The 17,750-nt window shown below is 38.7% G+C and overlaps 1 pseudogene; it reads right to left on the bottom strand.

The window, feature by feature from the left end:
• Window positions 1-6,994: 6,994 nt before the first annotated feature.
• On the bottom strand, window positions 6,995-7,873 carry LOC136283005 (uncharacterized; annotated as a pseudogene).
• Window positions 7,874-17,750: the final 9,877 nt, after the last annotated feature.

The following is a 17,750-nucleotide window of genomic DNA, read 5'->3' as shown; positions in this document are numbered from 1 at the left end:
ACCTACCACTCTAGAACAACTCCATACCAACCCCAAAGGAAAACGGAGGAGTTGAAAGTTTAATAAAAAAACTGTTGTCATGCATGGAACTATGACCCGCAAAAACACAAAGTCCAGGTGGTGCGGATTGACACATCAAAACAAAATGACCTACCCCTACGACTGCACGAAAAACGACTCCACAGGTTATACGCCATTTCGCGCATTTAACAGAAAACCCACGTCTTCCGATGGGACCTGATGTTTGACCTCAAGCCCCTTGCATTCAGTCCTTAACGCAAGTATGTAACGAAATGGTGAAGTGCAATTGTTAGGAGGAGTAACAAAGTAGCCTCAGAATCTTCTCAGGTAAATACTCAATTAGGATTTTCATACGATATGATATTGAGGCCAAAGGTAGTCGTGTGGAGAGACAAGGGTATGAGTCTATCTCAAGCGCGTCAAAGAAACAACAATAACGAGCTCAGGCATCCTTCACGTACGAAACATCAGCCAAATAGGAATGTAGAAAAAATCAGGGTGAGGGTTGTGGGAACAGGCCCCTAAGAAGCATTATTGTTTTCGCAGAATATATCGCGGTTATCTTCCCCTGCTTTGATTAGTGATATGTGTTCGTAACAGCCGTCTTCATAGCCGAAACGGAACATACGGCCGAAAGTCTGCCCGAAATACCCGATATATGTTTAGAGTTCTTTAAGCTAACATCGTATGGCGCTAGGCCACGCCAAAGGTTTGTTCCTGTAGATAAAGTTCTCCCGTCTCCACCATAGTGTGCCGACGTGTCTTCACAGTCTTCTACGTCACAGCTATGTAACAGACCATAAAAAAATTCTCTGCGCGCCTATTGGGTGACACTTTTTTGGTGGCCAGATCGTACCTTCAATGCACGAAAAAAAATGGTCAAAGAGAACTCTTTTGGCATTAAGACCGATGATTTATACTAGGATATATTTATAAATTTCTTTTAAACGACAAAATCTCGTAACAAAAGAGATCGATTTGATGCAATATTCGTTGTTTAACTGTTTTGCCGATTTTTACTATATGGCCAGCTGGAACATAATTAACCCCACTAGTTTGACTTTTTTTACTACTTGAACCAATTGAGCTAGACTGTCCAGCGCTATGCCATTTTGTCCAGTTCAACACGTTTAACCTGGTTTTCCCCAGTTTTAACTTCTTCAACCAAATAGATAGATAGTGCAAATTTATTTATCTTCCCCGTTTGACTACGTGAACCAGTTTGAACCAGGGCACCTAGAGTGGGCAGTTTGTGCAGATTCCACTATATTCCTTGTTCCCCCGGTTGAACCATTTTTGCAAGATAGGCAGTTAAAACTTCGTTTTGACCATTTGAATTTCTTTGAGCCAACAAAGGAGGTACATCGTGCAATGTTTGTGCAGTTGTGCTGGTCTTCTCTAATTTGAGTATTTAACCAGTTTGAGCCAATTATGCTAGTTTTGCCTCTTTTTAACTTCGTGGTGAACCACTTCAGGCATATTCAGGTGATGAAGGGCCAAAGAACACAAAACGGAAACCAACTTTTTTTAGTCTTGACAAAAAATTAAACAAAACTAACGAGATAATTCTACCAAACATCGATGGCAGATGTATTCAAGATTATAGGGCTTTACTCTCAATGGAATTAAAAAAAAAAGAAAACAGAAACGGGATTAGGTTCAAAAAAGGAAAATTCAAGTGTTGATACTGAGAGAGAAAAATTCACAGGAGGAATAGAAGTTTTGAAGAAATAGAGAAAGGCTGTGCTCGCTGAGATGTATTTTACAGATACAAACAAGATGCATTTAGAGAAGAAAAAGGTGTTAGAAGATACAGACAACCAATACGACATGCATACAAGATCAACGATGGACAATATGGTTGTCTCTTGATCAATATTTCACGGTTGATGGATGACATTAAGCGATCTTCAGGGAAACCAAATCTGACAAGGGGAACGTTTATTACACCACTCCAGAAGATTTCATGAACCGGTTGACTGCTTTGACAAGCGCACGTTGTGCAGATAAGAATAACTTACCACTGAGAATTGAGGTATGGCAGATACTTGATGAGTTGTTGAAACTGTCTGAAACTGTCTCAAAAATAGAATATGACGCATATGTCAAGCGACAGTTAATACAAACTAATAATTATGAACATACCATTATTTCTAAATTCAGTCGATGGGGTGCGAAATAGTTAATCACCCGATGTCATTATTAGTTTAACTACACAACTGACAATCGACAAAGACAAAAGTTGTTATTTTGCCATCAACTCTGTCAACATGAATAAACCGCTGACCTTACAGGTTTCAGAAAATTAAAACACCAATACACTGAAATGAAGTCATCACAGCGAATCAGCTGGATATTACCCAATGGAGACCTTTCGTATGGTAATATCAGCGGGTCATAAAACAGTCGCTTGAATCATTCTAGCATTAAAAAGCTGGTATTGTGGTGAAAATGGTTTCCATCGTTGTTCAGCGTATTGATAATACCTGAAGCAATTTATCAAGAGGATTGCAAAATGGAGAATTTACAGACCTTGTTAAATTCAAGAAAGCTATTGTTATAGCACCATATATGGAACAAAAGTACCAGCCATCAAAAGATCAGTCGAGAGCATTTTTAATTCACTCTCACATCGTAAAGGACAGTGTTGTTTCTGGTGGGAGTTTGCACGTGTTATTTCGAATTTAGCGTGGCTAGTTGACCTGTCATTTCCTTTTTTACGTGGAACCTAAAAGAGCATCGTACAATAAAATCATATTCTTCATAAAAGAGATGCGTACATATCTCGTAGATGTTCTTGGCAAGCCTCTTCCCTTAGACAATATCCTGTTTGACTGATTTGATTTTGAAAGAAGAATGAAATATCTAACAATAAAATATATGTCAAGAGTACGACGGATCAGAGACAAAAGTGTTCTCACTGTGTATTATTACCGTAGAACATTAGAGTTAAAAATATTCAAAATGTGTATTAGAATGAGGACATCACAAGTGGTTGAAAATGTTCTACATGGTGAAGGATTTTTGCAAAGAGGTAAGGCTAAATATGACAACCAGCAAAAACAAGACATAGGATTTTATGTCACTCTACAGGAGAATAAAGAGATGATCAAATCCTTGCAAGCACAAACAGAAAACAAAGAAATGGCACAATTGAAGTCGGCAACAAATGAAATGACACCAAGTACGCGGCAGTTCATGCAGCTGGAGTTTTGCAAAGATTATCGACACAGAGTAACACCCCTCTTTTTACTATGTTGATACAAGTATGACGACTGGTTTTAATCCATCTGCATTAAGTCAAGTTCAAGATGTTCGTTATCATGGAGGTGATGGTTATGAAGCTCAGAATGTTGTCGGTGGTGTCAGTGCACAGCACAGTGAAGGATTTGCAAGAAAAAGACGCTTCTCCCCACTAGTGTTAATTCTTTCATAATCACCCAATGTTAAAGTAGGTATTGTTGAAAATCTTGAGCTGATGCTAAGGTACTTTCTGCAGCGTACGGTGTTGATGAAGGTAGATATATTGTCAAAAGATTTGTTCTGCGGGGGTCCAAATGATTTTCAATCCGTCAAGTCAACGGATAGTTCTCGGTTAGTATCCGAAGCCTCAAACGTTGCTCATACCCTAAAGGAAGCGTCGAGACTTCACCAAGTAGTCAGCGAAGACAGGGAACTTTCAAGCCTACCAGCAGCATTAAAAACCAATGCATGTATTTATTTGGGCTTTTTTTCTCGCCGCCGCATTCACCTGTTTTCGACGTTATCGCACTGAAAAGGATTTTTTCCCCCTTTGCAGGTAGTCACGCTAAGCTTAGCTTCGTCTCACTCAAATCAATGTTTTTTCGCGTTTCCAGGCCAAACTACGCTGTTCTTAGCGAAAACCTGTTTTTGTTTCCCTTCCAATCAAAAGAAAGGTCTATTTTTCTTTACCTGACAGAAAACGACATTTTTTGCGTTTCTGGTATTGAATTAGGCCTCTATGGTAAATGCGAGATAGAGCTGAAAGAGACGTGACATAGCTGAATAAAAGCTCACAACTTAGTCTTTAGTACGATAAAGTTAAAGACAGCGTAACTCAGCCACAATGTTGTTTTGGGTGAGATAAAACTGAACCAAGCGTGCTTTAGCAACCATTACCTTTATGGTACCTAAAACGTTCTGGTGTGTTTGTGGCTGAATTACGCTGTTTTACGCTTTTTCACTTTGAATACATATTTTGACGTCTTTGCAGCAAAATTGGGTTGTTATCAGTTTTATCTCGTGGATAGCAGGATTTTTGCTCTCTTGTTTCACAATTGGGCTATTTTTACCTTACTCGTACCAAGAGCAGGTTTTAGTTTGTTTGTGGATCAGTTACACTGCTTTACGTGTCATTTTACTGGAGTAGGCTGAGCTCTCATGCAGCTAAATTAGGTTTCCTTTACCTTTATCTCTTTGCAGACAGCATTTCTTGGCTGGCTACTCTTCTACTGTTTAATTCTGTTCTCAGGGTACTTTACTTGTTGGGCATGTTTCAGGTTGAAGCACTCATGGTAGTTTGATTATTTGAACTGCTCTATCCTGCGGTTCAGGCTTCCTGAGACAATCCACTAGGACCAGGGAGGTAAATTGGAGAATGAATTGTTTTATTATCTAGATAAACTTACTGGAACCTACCATTCTAGAACAACTCCATACCAACCCCAAAGAAACGGAGAAGTTGAAAGTTTTAATAAAAAACTGTTGTCAATGCATGGAACTCTGCCCGAAAAACACAAGTCCAGGTGGTGTGATCTCCTCAACAAAATGACCTACCCCTACTGCACGAAAAACGACTCCACAGGTTATACGCCCTTTCGCTCATTTAACAGAAACCCACGTCTTCCGATGGACCTAATGTTTGACCTCAAGCTCCTTGCATTCAGTCCTTAACGCAAGTATGTAAAGAAATGGTGAAGTGCAATGTTAGGAGGATACAAAGTAGCCTCAGAATCTTCTCAGGTAAATACTCAACCAGGGAAAAAGCTATATAACAAGAAAGTATGGAACATTGTTCTAATGCCTTTCAATCGGGTGCTTCTCCAAAACATGAGTGAACGGGGTGGTCCACGAAAATTAAATTAAGATCGTACTGGGAAGATGAAGTCCACGTTGTCTTCAAGCAGACGGATAAACATATTCCAGTGTGCGAGGTCAGACCAGTGTCAGGTTCAAAGAAATCTCGAGTTTTACACAGAAACTTGTTGTTTCCTTCTACCTACTGACCTGTTGATGAATCTAATCTTAAAGAGCCGCATCGGATAAGGGAGATAGTCCACTACATAAGGAAACAAGTACCCTCCCGGAAGCAGCAAGTGACTAACCCTGAATCCACTGGTGAACCAAAATATCGCGAAGAAAGGTACCGGACGATTTACATAACTGTGCACATGGATTACATTATGTGCTTTATTCGCGTCCGTTTAGTGGTTATTTTCCGTTTTATGCCCTTTACGCTTGTTGAAGATGAGGTTAGCTGACCTGGTTCAAGTAGTTTACATGATGAAAGAAGTTCCGTCGGTTCAACCAGGTAACAGTAGTCATCAGCGAAGACAATTAACTACACATATTGTGCAATCTCCTTAATTCGTTGCAGTAATTCAAATGGTCAAACTAGGCAATAGGAATAACTGGGCAAAATGTAAAACTTGATTAAATGGTTCAACTGCACCATCTGCATCATCACCTCTGCACTACCAACATTCATTTGCTCATGTTATGCAAATAGTCAAACTGCCTTAAATGATTCAAGTGTCCGAAATGCATAACAAGCCTAGTCACATTAGGTTTACTTGACATCTGAACTACTTCAACCATTTGAGATACAAAGTTCAATTTCCGCAGCTTAACAAATTTCCCCAGTTTGACTACATAACCAGTTGAACCAATTACATTTGTGTGACAAGCTTTATTATATAAGCCTATTAAGCAAGATTGGGCAGTTTAGCCAGATAAACTGTTTTAGCTAAATTATGCATTCTGTTCCGTTGAGCCAGTCAAGCTTATTTGACCATTTGAAGTACTTTGACGAGTTAAGAAAGATTTTGCGATTTGTCCAGCTCAACGGTCCTCCCTAGTTTTAGGCTATTTAATCACTTCAACAATTTAAGCTAAGTCAAAAATTTCGTGCAATTGAACGATTAAGCTAGATTCACCATTTGAGTTACTTAACCAATTTAGGTAGATTTTGTAATTTTTGTAGGTTAGCTATGTTCGCTAGTTTACCACTTAAACTCTTTAAACTAGTTACAAACTACTGAATTATTTTTTTTTGTGAACAAGGTCTACTAATAGTCCAGCAGTTATCGACCAAAATTGTTCAAATTAATGGTAAAAACATGAGACCTTGCCACAACACTTATGATCCCAAGGCTAACATTTTCTGATATAGGACCAATCCAAACTAACTTCTGTTGACAAGAACCACACATGTCAAAAATTGGGTAACATGGAAGCAAGGCTAAGAATAAAAAATTCTCTTTAAGAACATGTCTTGGGGGAATTGGCGACAAAAACCTTTAAACGTAACAACCGAGTCATTTCCTGTCCATTCGGATTCATTTTATGCTATTACGTGACTCTCCTCTATGCTACTTATCATAATGTTCGGGTTCCTTGTGGTTAAACGTCAAATATACCTGTTGACGTTATTTTGTGAATCACAATTGGTAAAACTTATTTAGCTTAGAAACACAAAGCTTATGTCTTCGATCGAGATCTGACATTCTCTTCCGTTACTTTAGTAAAACTGACCAAGTTTTTTTAAAATAAGCTTTGGTTAACAGATTTGGGATATCTGTGGTGAATTGTTTAGCTACACTTCTCTGAACGGCGCTTTAGGTGAAATCCTAAACTGCTCCCCTATCTAACCAAAAATTCAACAAACGACTGATGTAATGCCTAATTGTTAGTCGATCTGCTCTAGTCGTTAGTTGACACCGTTGTTAATATTTTATGGCTGTTGCCAGTTGCCGCCACAGTTGCACAAACCAGTGCATGCCAAATTAGCTTTTCAGCAATAGCATCGTCCGTTACATGAGGGTCTGCATCCCCATCGAATGAGTTCGTGAGAAGATTCCTATGTTTCCTGTGGAGCTTTTCAGGATGGTGATCACGAGTTGTGGAAGCACTTTCTGATTAAGGAGGGTTTGGTCACATATTTAGTCGTCTTGAAACACTGCTCTTTTGAGGTGGTATTTAAGTCATGCTCCAGTGGGAGGGACACTGTCTCAGCTTTAAGACTTCTTTGAAAGGAGCTATTGTTACTCCTCGTTTACTTTCGTAAGGCTCCTTTATGGTCCTATATAAGGACAACAAACCTCTCAAGCACCGCCATGCATTCCTCTGCGATCTCTTGTGGTGATGCCTTGAGGACTTGTAGCACTGGTTTCAGTTGAGAAGTCAAGTTTTACTCATTCAAAGCCTTTTTCTTTCCACACCCTCTAAAAGACGAAACGGTATCACACCCAGTTGGTGTATGAAACATTGGCAGGGTCGAGGCTTTATGAGGATCCTGGGACATTGCTATGGCAAGTGCAAGGATATTATGTACATTCTTTCCAGATCCATAGGTGATCCAGAGTTCACCTTTGGAAGAGTGCTAGCCAGTGAAATAGCAAGTACAACAACATCTGTGTCATTGTTTCTAATTTTATTTCATCGATGTCCGCTTGAGGCTGCATCAAGTACATTAAGCGTGAGGCGAGCATCTTCTTCTTGAAGATAGTGTATTCAGTATGTCGGTGCAGAATGCTTTTTGGATACCTGACTTTTACTTATGATGCTCATTTTCCTCTGTTTGATTGTTGCTACCTTCGAACTCTTGAATCATCCTGTAGAACTCAGGACCGGTGTCACTAATGACTAGATCGACTAACGATCAGGCATTACAACTGTTGCTTGTTGAATTTTGGTTAGATAGGAGAACATTTTAGGATTTCACCTTAAGCGCAGATCAGGGAAGTGCAGCTGAAGAATTTACAACAGATATCCCAACTCTGTTTACCAGAGCTTATTCCTTAAACACTTGGTAAATTTTATTAAAGTAAAGTAGGAAAATGGCAAATCAACCAAAGGTATATGCTGTATATGTTTCTAAGAAACAATCGTGATTCAGAAAATGACGTAAACAGCTATATTCAACGTTTAACCACAGGTAACCAGAGTATTGTAACAGATATCATAGACGATAGTCATGTAATAGCATAAGATGAATACGAATAAACAGAAAATGGCTGGGTTGTAATGTTGGAAGGCTTTTGTCGCAAGTTCCCCCAAGCAATGTTGTTACAAAGGATTTTTTCTTATTCTTAGTCTTGTTTCCATGTTAGCGAGTCTCTAACAAGCCTGGTTCTCGTTACCAGAAGTGAATTTGGATTGGCCCTATATCAGAAAATTTTAGCCTTAGGGTCATAAGTGTTGTGGGAAATTTTTATAGTTTTATCGTTAATTTTAACAATTCAGTGTTTTTTCGGTTGACAACAGGACTATAACTACATTACGTTCTTTTCTTTCTCATTTCACCAAAAGCATGGTACGTTTGTTTGTTTGTGGAAAATTACACTATTTTTAGTTTCCACTTAATTCTGAGTTTTAAACCTCTATGCAGATAAACTACGTCTCTTTCGGCTTTATCTCACAGAAAACGTTTTTTGAAGAAAAAAGAATTTTTAACAAAACTTAAATGCGGTTTTTTCGGGCCCTAATTAAAGTGTTCTCACTTTGTCTTTAAAGTGTCCCGTGGACTGATAACGAATTACTTAATGATGACGTAAAAAGCCGTGAAAACTCTCAGATGACACAAACAAATCTCTTACATCTCTTGTAATTTTGTGTCTGTCAGCATTAAAATATTCCAGAAATAATATCCTATAGAGACGTATACCTGCCCTCATCAAGCTCTACAAGAGAGTTGTGATACATCGTGCTCAAGTAGTAGAGAAGAAATGGAAGGAGCCCTACGACGAAGAACCGAGTGTATCAAACGAGGATTTTCGATCAAGATGGAAAAAGACGGTTTCTTGCAGGCAGTGGTTATGTCGAGATTTCAACAAAAAAATTCCTGTTACTGAATTTCTATTAGTTTGCTGCGATTGTGTTTTGTTTTCTATGGCAAAATCTATGTAAAGAATGAATACGAGTGTTCGTTTCTGTTGCTAGAACATTTTAATCCTTGGCACCCCGGCAAAGGTTCCCTTTGGTTAGTTCTCTAGAGCTTCATTGCTGTAGAGAAATTCTCTTAGTTTACCAAAACCTACATTTTGACATAAGAATGGGTTGCATTACGAGTCAAGATGATCTTCCACCGAGATGTCATGGTACAGTTTCACTATGTTGCTACTTTCCTCGGAGATTGCAAAACCAGAGGCTAACGTCGCAAAAGTTGAGCCAGTCAGACCAAATAGAAAACTAGCGAGTCTATAGACATCTAATTCAGGTCAGTCTCAGGCAGAGATTTTTTAATAGAGAAAGACTTCTTCAGTTTAAGTGCAACATAGCCACATAAATAATTCCGCCCAAAGGGAAACAACTGACAAAAGTAATATAGACAAATATTTCGTAGACATCGACTCACACAACATTTCGATTCGCTACCATCTAATTCGATAAAATTTGTGTTTCTTTATTTATCTCCTTGCAGCGCTAATATTACAATGACATTGCTATTGTTGTTACTTTTAGTTTCCTGACGTCATGGGGGAGTTGATGGCTCTTGGGATGGGATTTCGGACACCAAGACCAGGAGAATTCACCACTGAAATACCCGATATACGTATATTCTTCTCGTAGCTAACATCATCTGGCGCTCCGGCTACGCAATAGGTTTGTTCTTTCTTACAGACTCATCCTTTTCCCACCATAAATGCCAATGTGTCCTTACACTCTTCTACGTCACAGCTATGTAACGGATCATTTTAGCCGCGCGCTTAATAGGAACACTCTTTGGCTGCCAAATCGTACTTTCAATGCGCAAAAAAAAAGGTCAAAAAGAACTAGGCTGATTGCTGATTATTTCTAGGTGCACCTAACCGAAAAAAAAATGCAAAAAAGGACTTCGGGTCGTACGCACTTTAACAAAATGAACATTATGGCTAGATTGTGCAAATGTGCAATCGAACCTGTTAAGCTTGTTTAACCATTTTAACTACTTTAATAAATAAAAATAGATTGTACAAGTTGTTTAGTTTAACTGTCTTAAATGGGTTCACTATTTTTTCACTATTTTTTACTATTTTAACTACTTCAGCCAATTCAGCTAGATTGTGCAGTTTTTAGAGTTGGTTAACTAAAGCAAGTTAAGCAAGTTCATTTAACTTAGTTTTCCCATCTTGAACTCCTTCAACCAATTAAAATAGATACTGCACTTTATTTATCTTCCCCAGTTTGACTAGTAAACCAGTTGAGCCATTCAAACTAGCTCATGCAGCTTGTGTTTGTCGACCATTCTCGAAAATTATGTTAAAGGTAAACAAAATGGCAAGCATAGCAATAGTGATTGGAGGAGCACTCATTAAAGCCACTGCCTTGTTAGTCGAAGCTAACTCGCAAAGTATCTGAGGGGAGATCAGAATAATCTTAAAATGCTGGAGAAGAGGCATGACTACGCTGTGGGGAAATATCAAGCAGGTAAAGAGATTCATCAAGCGAATAGAACACAGCCACTCGACTGAAATGCAGCTTTAATAACCGAGTTAAGGATACGGCAAACACAATTTTTCCTAATACCAATTAGACCTTGCAACATTACAAAAAGGTACATAATTAGGATCTTGATCCGAAAGAATGGTGGCTTTCCGACTTCTACAAGCCGAGTACTTCGAAAAAGCAAGGTCTAATGATCTGCATTGTTGCTGGTGCCTTGACTTTGGAATTGGGTGTCGATCTTTCCTTGTGAACTAAGCCCTTATCAGCCTGGATTTGTTTCGGACTTTTTGTCGATTAATTCAGAGTCAGACGCATGCTTTGGGATATCTCTTTTTGTGGACTACATCACTTCTTGGGGGGGGGTTGGGGTTGGGAGAGTTTCTAGTTTCGCAAATGTGTGCTTGAAAATTGACTTTATGTCTGTTGATATTTATTTTTCGCGAGAGCTGGCTGCTAGGACAGGGCCGGAAGTAGTCGACATCCCACGAATGTCCCATTGATGTAACTGTTGCGCCGAGGCGAAAAGCTAAGTTTCGCTTCGACTTTGCTCCCAGTGCCAGGTGGTATGATACTGCTTTTAACAATGACAAAAGGAACAGCGACCTGATCGCATGAAGATGTGTCAATTAAGAAAAGAGCTATCACAAAGGGTACCCACCTAAAAAACAGTATTTATTGGCCCTTGATACCTACACTGTAGGCAAAACTTGTGAATCTTCTTGGATAAAATTTCTCCTCAAGTGTCTTTTGAATGATGGTAAAATGAGTGCTCTTTGGGACACTGGTTTCCGAAGTATTAATAATTACGAATGGCATGTTGTGGGAAAACCTCTCAGGGACTGCAGTAAAAGATATATCAGAGTGGATCAACGTAGGATTTGACTTGATGGCGGCTAATAGGACTAAGATTCCTTTTATTGGACGGGCAGATGTGAGAATGCAGCTCCTTTATTCCACAGAGGAGAAGCAAAAAGTACACTCCGTTCCTGATTACACTTGATACTTAGAACGGATAGGTGGAACGAAGACTTCCCTAGAACCGTACCCAATGAGGAAGATTGCAACTGGCTGAGTATGTTGCGCCCATGGAGGTCTAATTCGCAGAACTAGAGAGTGCAGCATGTTGAAACCTGAGCTGACGGGCATACGGTTGCCGGAACAGAGAAAGTAGGAGAACTGCTGCAGGAGTCAGATGTTTTCCTTAAAGTTGATTTGTATGGTCTTACAAGTGAACAGCGAGAAGTAGTTAGTAACTTGCTCAAAGAGGAGGCAGTATCTTTTCCAAAGAATGAGGATGATATGGGGTGCATGGAAAGTCTACAAATGGGACATTGACCTGTGAACCAGTACACCTGTTCAGCGAAATTATGTCTCAATCCCATGACCTCTGGATCAAGAAGTAAAGAACTGTATTGAGCATTTATTAAAACAAACAGTTCTTTACCAGGTCACGATCATTCTACTCCTCTCTGGGTGTGTGTGTTCAAAAGAAAGGCGGGACGCTGCGCTGCGCTGCACTGTTCCTAATCTCACGCGTTCAGGAAACTGTTGTAAGTTAAGGTGGTAGCTCGTGGTTCAGCGTAATAGACCAAGGGAAAGGGTATCACCAGGGTTTCATTGCACCAAAAAGTCGTCCGTACGGCGGGTTTATTTGGAACCAACATCTTGACCAGTTCCCAGTTGGGTTGTTAGCTCAGTTGGTAGACCGCTTCATCGGCATTGGAGAGGTCATAGGTTCAAATCCCGTATAGGCCTTTTTTTTTAAATTTTTTTTTTTAGGCCTTATTTTCACTACTGCTCAAGTAGTGCACACTACTTCGAGGATCATTTTCATTCACGTCTTTATCCGCAGTTCAAATATAACACTTTATATTCTAAGGCGTTTAAATCAACTATGGTAGACAGTACAGATTGTAATGTTGAAGCATTCAAGTGAGTTATGGACTTGGTCTGGTTGAACCATTTAAGCTAGTCCTGCTCTATTTGTGCTATCTTGACAAATTTAGAAAGATAAGTTGTGTAACGCTTGCGTTGACCAAAAAAACGCTAATTCCCAGGACTCCGAGGAATGTCGCTCTGAGACGCGGTTAACGTGGTTTTTGGGGGCCATTTTACGGATCGAGACTGGAGAATAACAAACCAAAGTTGTATAGTTACACGAATTTTTTTTTCTTGAAGGCAATCGACCACGAACCACCATCAACGATCAAAATCCCGATCAATCTCACAGTCAATCAAACAGTCGTAACTGAAAGTATAATTCAATGAGGTTGTATGAATCTAATAAAATGTTGCGAAATACACAATTAAGGTAATGAAAATCTAATTGACAATCATACCCTAATACTTGACATGCTTCGCTTAAATATATATATGTACCTATCATTGTAGAGGTGTCTTTAAAAGATTTTTAAGTGTGGCTGTTGTTCTTTGTTGATCTTTGTGCCCAAATTCAACTAAAGGCACTTCCATTTTTATGTCCAAAAAGGCAACCTCCAAGGTGGAAGAGTAAAAGACCATAGAAGGATGTTACAAGGCACTTGCACTAACCACAATTATATATTCAAGCAATACTTTACATAAAAAATACTGATTACATAATATCTTTCACCGTTTACATCCTAACATCAGTATGCATATTCTCCATGTCCTCTATACGTTTCCTAATATGCTAAGGAGAATTTGTTTAACAAGCAAGAGGTTCTTCAGTTGAATATAATTTCCTTCATTCTCATGACCTAAATGCTCGATTTAGGAATGATATTGAAAAGAAAAATTAGATGCTAGTCACTCTCAGGGATTAATATGTCAATAACTGTACACAGTTAATATGCTTCTCGCAATTGTCGCCAATAATAGTCAATGTTGTTAGGAAAGCAAATAAACAAATGAACAGAAGACAGTGAAATGAGGTAAACTATAAACTCAGTTTACCATAAGATACAAAAAACATCACAGAATACTTAAGAAGGGAAACTTGGATTGTGTCAGGTAACTTCCTCTATTGCCCTTCACGTTTTTACTCAAACAAAATTTAATCAGTTGTAAGGTTTGTCTGCAATGTGTCTAATTACCAGAGTAGACTTGATTCTTCTCAGATGTAAGCTGGTAAAAGATAGATACTAAGAATAGATAAGAAAAAGTACACACAATCAAAAATATAAAATTGAAGAGGTGGTGTGATTGTTTGTGATATTTAGAATGACAGAAGCAGGAAAAACACCTTGAACTTTTAATTTTTTCCTAAGTAAATTAATTAGATTTAGGATTCTACACTCAAACTGGGTGAGTTAAATTAATTAATATACTTCAGTATGTTTTATTTTAGATGGAAAGGTAATTGTTATTAATTGTTGTCTCATTTTCACTACTGCTTAAGTAGTGCACATTACTGCAGGATCACTTTCATTCACGTCTTCATCCGCAGTTCAAATATATGACTTTCATATATTCCTAACCGTTTATTTCATCACTTCACGGGTTTATTTAGAACCAACATCATGATCAGCTCCCAGTTGGCTTGTTAGCTCAGTTGGTAGAGCGCTGCACCGGTATCGCAGAGGTATGGGTTCAAATCCCGTACAGGCCTGAATTTTTTTCAGGCCTTACTTTCACTACTGCCTAAGTAGTGCACAGTACTGCGAGGATCACTTTCATTCACGTAATTGTTATTATAGTTTACAGATGTTTTGGTTGCCATCCCAATTAACCCTTTAACTCTTAGATCAAATTTGAAATGCTCCCTACTGTTAACCTTACAATTCTTATAATGTTAGTTCAGAGAGTTTAGTATTTGATCAACTAACTTTCCCCCAGATTGGTATTTCTCTTCATTGTCATCACTTGTCTGGTTGATAATTGTATAGATATTGTAAGGAAAAATTGTCTTGGTCATTCATGGGAGTTAAAGAGTTAACATTCATAACAAAGTTTCATTTAACATAGAATGTTTTAAGAACTTTTTTCCTTTCCCTTATATACTGTTTACTCCTTCTGGAGCGCAAGTAACCCTTTAACCCCAAGATCTCATTAGTAATTGTCCCCACTCTCTGCCATAAAGTTCTTGTGATTTTAGTTTTGAAAATTTGGTATTAGCTCAAGAAATAATTCCCTAATTAATATTTTTATGTATTCAAATCGCTTGTCTGGTTGATATTGTATTGATGGTGTAAGGAGAAATTCTGCCTTGGTCACACATGGTAGATGAAGGGTTAAAGGAAGTAGGTAGTTAAAAAAATTATAGGTTTTCATTTAGGTAATTATTTAAGAATGGCTGCCTGTTAGGATCGAGAATCGTCCGTCAACGACCATCTTAGTGGATTGCTCATATTTTGCCCAACGATACCCTTTGGTAAACTATTTTCAAAAATCAAGTTTAAAAGTTCCGACGATTATTAAATTTTTAGAAATTGGCGAAAATTTGAAAACGCGGTTTAAGTGCGGTTTTCCGCTTCTCAAATTGTCCAAAATTCACTGCAAAAACCAAGCTCCGTTGAAGGCTTAAAATGAATTCAATTAACACCAAACTTCACACGATATAAAAAAGTTTTCCCATCCATTTTCACTATGTTAGTTTTTCTGTAAACATTGACACTGAGAATTTTTAAGTCCTCTTAGCAACACCCTCAAACAAAAACTTTTGTCCTGGAAATGTTTGGCTTGTATTCCACAAAATATTGAGTTATAGGGAAATTGTACATTCAGAGTTGTGTGAGAGCTGAGAGGAAGTAAAATCACCGTCGAAAATGTTCTCACAGTCATTTCATCGATCACCATTACACGTATTACGATTACGAAAATTGTGACAATCGATCAGTCTGTTGAATGACTCTTAAACATTTCAGCTGCAAGGGCTTTGTTTTAGTTTGTTTTAGATATATATGTATATATAAATCAAGAATTCCAGCGAATACAGTAGGAGAACAGCATTCTTTACAAGCAGTTCAGTGTATTAACGCAAATTGTTCCTATTTATCATAATTAATCGACATCCAGTCCCAACAAACACTGGCCGCACCACACGAGACCCTAAATGGGATGTCATCATGAAATATACCAAAGACTGAAAACAAAAACTTTACTCAAGGTCTGATAACTACACGATAACACTATTATACTTCAATCTCAGATGTATTTTCATTGAGCTTCCAACATTTCGCACCATCTTGACCAAGATGCTGTAATTCAAACACAATTTTCTCTCGTGGTAAGGCCTGTCACGTCATCACTGCCCGCGAAGCTCTTGCACAAATGGTTGAAATTTCGTAACAGATCTAAGGAAAGTTATTTCACGGGCGAGTCTTCAGCTTTCATACGTGCTCTCATCAGAAGTTATTATTTCTTGTCATTTCATGGCTCTCTGTTGCTATATAACGCTAGTTGGTAAGGTGACCCCTTGCGGGCGATCTCCTGATTATCCTGGTTAGGTGGAATGCATTACTCTCGAGGATTGCACGAAAGATGTAACTGGACATCTATCGACTCTTGGACTGAGTGCAGATGAAGGTTCTAGAACTGAAATGAAGCTGCTATTAGCCAGAGCCGGTAAATATTGATTTTGTGTGTTTTCAGGTAACTTTATTGTGCTTATGAATGAGTGCTGCAACAGATTTAATTGGTGTTGTATTTTTTACAGGTGTTTTCTCATTTGAGCAAAAACATCTTACCCTGACTATTTGCCCACGCCATAGAGCAGACTTTGGCATACGTTGGGGGACTAGGAAAACCCTTTGTGCAATTCCCAAGGATCTAGCGACACATAAGTCCTCAAGTGCCAAAGGAAGCAACCGTGTGGATAGCCGAAAATCGATGTATATTTTTTGCAACACCAACACCTTAGTTCCAGTTGGGTCGCGTAAGTTGAATTGCTTCTGTTGATAAATGTTCTCATGAAATAGCTTTTTCTCAGGTTTATTTGTAATACCTTACACAATAAAAAAAGCACCATAAGTTTCAACTTTCTCAAGCTAGCAAATTTTATATTTGTGAGGAAACTTTGCAATTTATATTGCCAACGTTGTTTTCTTGTCTGAGTAGCTGATAATCCATTAATCAATGACATATTGATTACTTTATACCTAGAAATAGTAATTGATATGAGCTATTTACTCTGCTTTTTTTTTAAAAGCAATTTGTAGGCGATGCGACGAGTTTATCTGTGGGCAAGTTGCAGATGAACAGACGCCGGCGGAGGGCCCTGGAGCAAGTACTGTGTCTACCCCCAAAGAGCCTCGAGTGGTGCATATACCTGAACAGCAGACAATGGTGAGCTTCAAATATGAATTGATGATCTCAATCTTGTTTTTTTATAAGGAAAAGATTCATTTTTAGAAGAGCATAAAAATTGGAAAAAAAATCGAGGAAGAAAAAAAACGTGAAAAAGCCCTTCAGGCAAACACAGTTGTTAATCTGGAACAAGGCTCCTTCGTTGATTAGTAAAACTCACTGCTTTTTGGTCTTTTTTTTATTTGAGGGGTGGGGAAGGGGTGGGGTGCTATACCGCACTTTGGTAGGCTAATTCCTGTCCCACATTTGTTTGTTTTCTGGATGTCCCGCAAGAGTACCTGGTGCTGAGATTTTTTACAACCCGAAACTGATTCCCTATAAACATATACAAAGAAATCGGTTTTAGAGATTTGATTCTTATAGAGCAAACCTTTTCGTAGGTTCATGAGATGGAAACAGACCGTCCAGGAGAGGAATCAAGTGTTGGCAGTGAGTCATCTTCTGATAGTCTAGAGACAGACTTGATGTTTCAGGAAATATCATCCCAGGGGTTGAAGGATGACGAGACGTTTCTCAGTCCCGATACTGCAAGCCTCGTCTCCTCAACGAGTGAAGAGAGCATCACCTCAAAGCCAAATTCCCGTGAAAAGTTGAACCAGTACCTGGTGTCCAAAAACATTTAACCTGTCTCTCAACCTTGGGTTGAGTTAGAAAAGGCCAGTGATAGCACTAAGCTTCGGTATACTAGACGAACCGCAGAGATTTTTTCTTCTGTGCTCCACGACCTAGCACCCAGTTGTGCAGGTTCTCTTTGGCAAGCAGTTGTCTCTTATCCTGCC

This window comes from Pocillopora verrucosa, chromosome 8 (assembly GCF_036669915.1).
Source record: "Pocillopora verrucosa isolate sample1 chromosome 8, ASM3666991v2, whole genome shotgun sequence".
NCBI classification, from domain to species: Eukaryota; Metazoa; Cnidaria; class Anthozoa; order Scleractinia; family Pocilloporidae; genus Pocillopora; species Pocillopora verrucosa.
Note: the sequence above shows the minus strand (reverse complement) of the source record. Positions and strands in the feature narration are given on the sequence as shown.